This window comes from Panthera tigris, chromosome D1 (assembly GCF_018350195.1).
Source record: "Panthera tigris isolate Pti1 chromosome D1, P.tigris_Pti1_mat1.1, whole genome shotgun sequence".
Classification (NCBI taxonomy): Eukaryota; Metazoa; Chordata; class Mammalia; order Carnivora; family Felidae; genus Panthera; species Panthera tigris.
In genome coordinates, this window is record NC_056669.1 from 9408859 (window position 1) to 9413966 (window position 5108).

The following is a 5108-nucleotide window of genomic DNA, read 5'->3' on the forward strand; positions in this document are numbered from 1 at the left end:
ATTGGTGCAAAACAGTATGGAGGTTCCTCAAAAAATTAAAAATATAGAACTACCCTATGGCCTAGCAGTCGCATTAAATCTTGCCATGGCAACAACATGGATGGAGCTAGAGAGCGTAATGCTAAGCAAAATAAGTCAGAGAAAGACAAATACGATATGATTTCACTCATATTTGGAGTTTAAGAAACAAAACAAAAGAACAAAGGAAAAAGAGAGAGAGAGAAATGAAAAAAACAGACTCTGAACTATAGAGAAGAAACCAGTAGCTACCAGAGAGGAGGCCGGTGGGGGGAATTGGTGAAATAGGGGAGGGGGATTAAGAGTACAGGTACCATGACGAGCATCGAGGAGAGCGCAAAATTGTTGAATCACTATATTGTCCACCTGAAACTAACCTAACAGTCTATATTAACTACACTGGAATTAAAATTTTTTAAATTAAAAACTAAGAAATGAAAAATTTTAAAAAGAAGAAGACAAACAGCCTTCTGAAATGGGAATTTGAAACTCGTGGAATGATGGAGTAGATATCATGTTTAGCAGGGACATTTAAACATATTGGAGTGCATTAAATTCTGGGTCCTGGAAAACGGGGCTCTTGGCTGAGCTTCCAGGAACAAGGCTCAGACCACCCTGCAGAACTGGCCTGTAAGGCAGTTGCTGACCTTCCACAGCCACCCCAGACCAATCCACACTGCCTTATCGAAGGCCCCGCCAGTGCTTCTATTTCTGCATCAAAGCTGACCTCAGCTGCACCGCTTGGTCTGTAACAAAGCCCATTGCTCCCAACACTCTGCTGTCATATTTGTCATGCGTCTTCCTGAGAAGAGCCTAGAAATTTGAATGGTGACTGCTAGATTCAGAGGCAAGACTCATAACAAAAGAATTTCCCCAAATACACAGAAAGACTTGTCAAAATACGATGGGGAGCTATGAATAGGATAAATGTGTGCCACACACTGCTAAAGATGAAGAATTCAGGACATTCTGAATGTTAACACTGGTTAAACAATTCAGATAACTGGTAAAAGTTCAGTTTCGGTCTGAAAGTAAGGTCACCCCTGAGCCTGAGCTAAGAAAGTCATGGCGTCCATGGTGACCCAGAGATGCATGCATTCTCCCAGTTAACAAATGATCACTGGGTGCAAAGACATGCCAGGTCCTGTTCTAACACTGAAGATGCAGCAGTGACACGATGAAAACTGATAAAAGCCCTTGCCCCCGTGAAGTTTGCATTTCACTGATAAAGCAAATAGGACCCGAAAGGTCAGATACAGGAATCCACCACCGCATTCCTGCAGTTTATCCAGGCTGAGCAAGCTGTATTCCCTAATTCCTTCCCCAGAATCTCCCAAAGTTGGACTTGCCAAATGATAAAATGTGTTTCAGGAACGAAAGGGGCTTGGTGATGGAATAGTTCAGGAAGCGACAAGGAGACAAGAGTAAACAGGTTTGTCAAAGGCAGGATTTCTCAGAGGTTTTATTAATATGTTTAATATATTCCAACATGTGCATTGGAAATCGTTCAGAAGGGGATGGAATAAGTATGTAAGCCATGTGTCCAAACTTCTATGGCCACAGAAGCTTTATTTGTGAAGCATTTTACAGAACGAGAATACCCAGGAATGTGTTAGAAAATGCTTCCTTACTCTGTAACAAAGTCAATTTTATCCTCTTAACATAACTGCTGGAAGAAGTGAAGGATATTGCCGTTAGAACAGCAGTGAAGCATTGGGTTTGGCTCCAAAAAGAACGCCTTGCTCTCCAGGTGAAAACAGGGGAGGATGAGAAAACGCATTTGAAAATACCATTTTAGGAGATCCTGGGACGTTTTCACATAAGAGAATCGGCTTGAGGAGAAGAGTAGAAAAAGAACACCATGTTTGAGTTGAGAAGGGACTCCAACAATAGAGAAATATATAAAACGTGGGTAGTGAACCATCTTGTATTTTATTAAGGGACCCTATTCACAGAAAAAAAAGGGTTAATTAAGGATTATATACAAAAGAAGCTTTTTCTCCTTACTGGGTGAAAAAAAAGTACAATCCATATGCTTTTGGAATTACCAACAGGGAACATGGTATTGAAAGCAGTAATTTTATTCCTTTTCTTCACCAAACCTTTCATTACAACCATGAAAAAAAAAATCAAATAGCTCTAATTTTAATATGACCTGTCCATATCTTTATGGGGTGCTAATGAGTAGGGAAAAATCAGAGTGCAGCTCACACACACAGAGGGATGGAAGAAAGGTAAGGATCTGCAGGGTAGAGAAAAAAGCTTTTAGATAATTGACAGGTCACAAGAACCCTTGAAGGGAATAATGAGACCCCCTGAGCTCAGAAGACACCAAACGTAGGGAAATATTTTTGAAAGATTAGGCGAATCCTATGTCCTTTCCCCAGAGGCCAAAGTCAGACAAAATGGATCAACATTTTGAACTCTGAGAGCCTTCCTCCAACTTTCAAGATCCTGACTTAGAATATCAAAGGTTGGGGAAAGTTGTAATTCCATTTCTTCTGTGTCAGGATACGATGGAGACCACATTAGTTCTGAAGGTCTGCTCAAAGTGGACACGGTATGGAAAGCACTGGGGGTGTGAAATTAGACAGTTTATTTTCTAAAACTCAAGAGGTATTTTTACAGGGTCAAATGAAAAATAATAAGGCTTGAAATACACAAACAAAATGATTTCTGGTTGAAAAATCTCCCCAGACCACCCCTCTCAGCATTACTGGCTTTCATCAGATTCCATAGGTCTGAATAAGCATGTGAATGCTGGGGCCATACTGACAAAATCAAAAATTATCGTGGAACAGATTCTATGGCCTCAAAATTACATTGGTTTTTGTGAAAGATACATTAAGGAAGTAACTGCCATAGTCTTGCCTCAGGAGTTGATAATCCTTTTGTGGAGATGAGATTATATATGGGAAGCAAACAAATTTACAACAAATGAGGTCCCAAGTGGGAGTGGGCCCAATCCTAGCTTAGAGCTATGGGAGAAAAGGGCCAGCTTTACAAAAGGGAAGAATCAGTTTGACATATGGCTTTGGAATGTGATTCAGCGAGGCCAACAGGGACAGAGAGAAATGGAGCACAAGCGGAGGGTCCTTCCAAGAGCCAAACCTAGAGACAACCAAGAAGAGAGAGAAAGAGATTACTCAGAGACAATCCCAAGCCCGGGAGAAGGAGGCATCTGTGGGCATCGTGAGATTTTCCTCCAAGTGGGATGAAGCGTTCACCCACTCTGCTGCTTTACAGATTCCACTCCACATCACAAAGCATTACAATCACTTCATGTGACTTTTCCCTGCTGGACAATAAATTCCTCCAGGTCAGGGGCCAGATCATATTTCAACTTTGAAGCATACACCACAACAGTAGAGTAGGGGGAGCACCTAATTGGTGGTCTTTTAACTGACCACAGGGACTAGCGTAGCCACAGAGGGGCCGCCTACCAGCCTGGAGATACGAAGGAGAATGGGAGGGTCACAGAAGCAAAGAATCTGGCAGGTCTAGGAGGCAGGTCGGAGGCCTAAGCCTAAAACGCGTAAGAAGGAAGGCTGAGAAGAAAAATCCTAAAAGCAACCCCAGGTTCCCTTTCATTCTCATTCCCCTTTATCCCCTAAAATTGATGTTTCTGGGCAATTGCCTCCTTTAAAAGATAAAAGAAATGGCTTAGAAAAGCAGCCTTCATTGGACAGCAGCCAGAGTTCTTCTAGCAAATATATTCTAGCAAATACACCAAACAGACTAGCAGAGGTATTTGGAATTGCTGAATAGATCACTAATTATTTTCAATTCTTGCCAAAATAGGAAAAAGAAAGAAAGTGATTCATTTGTTATTTGACCATAAAGTCTTGATCCAAACCACAGTTATTAGTTAGGGCCAGTGTAGAAAAGCCAAGTCCTGCTGGAACGAGAGCCTTGTGGCTGCTCACCCAGGCGTGCAGGCACCTTCCGTATTCTGCACAGCAGAGCATGTGGATTTTGCATCTGAGCATTGCTATCTGTGATGCTCTGCATGGCCGGTTCTCTGGCAGCATGGCCACAGCCTCAAGGGCTCTGCCCTTGTCCCTGCTGTCTTCTTATTTCATGAGCTGGCAGCTTTGCAGGGCAGAGCCTGTACAATTCTCCTCTTCCAGACCTAAGAAAGCCTACGTTTCTCTTGTCAGTGGTAGTAGAAAATGTAAACCAATGTCTTGTGGGGGTTTTTCCCCCCAAACCACACATTAACTATCACAGGTCTTCAGGAAGATAAAGAAATAGAAATTAGGCATAGAAACAGAGACAGAGATAGAGAATCCAAGTTTCCCAGAGGCAAGGACTTAACTCAAGGCGAGAGCATACATTAAAAGAAATTTAAATGGCAGATCCAATCATTGAATGCTTAGACTGTGACTTAGATGCAATCACTTAATGAATCACCAGCTTCCTTGTGCCTTTCTGAATCACTGTGACGACATCCACCTGCTTGTCTGTTTTTCCCACTGGACTACAAGCTACCCAAGGGCAGGGATGCAATCTTATCCACTGCTTCTGACCATCTCATAACAGACTCTCAAAAACTGTTGCTGGAAGAATGATAATGGGATCCTCTCTTCCACAATAACTCTTTCCTGTATAATACTTAGCATGTATTTTCTCTTTTTTTAAATGTTTATTTTTTGCGGGGGAGAGAGAGAGAGTGGGTGAGGGGCAGAGAGGGAGAGAGAGACAGAGAGACAGGGAGAGAGAGAGAGAGAGAGAGAGAGAGAGAGAGAGAGAGAGAATCCCAAGCAGGCTCCACACTGTCAGCCCAGAGCCTAACATGGGGCTTTATCTCATGAACCATGAAATCACGACGTGAGCCAAAATCAAGAGTTAACATTCAACCAACTGAGCCACCCAGGTGCCCCTTTTGGGGCCATTTTAAACAGCAAATTTGCTAACAAAAAAACACAATGCAAAAAAAAAAAGATGCATGTCACTAAACAGATGGAGAAAAGGACACTGTTTACAGCATGAAAGCTGAAACAAGAAGGCAGAGTGTCACCTTGCTTGACCTCAGCTGAAGGTGTGTGTCAGGTGATTTGAATTTTTCACCACTGTGTACATATTCGAGA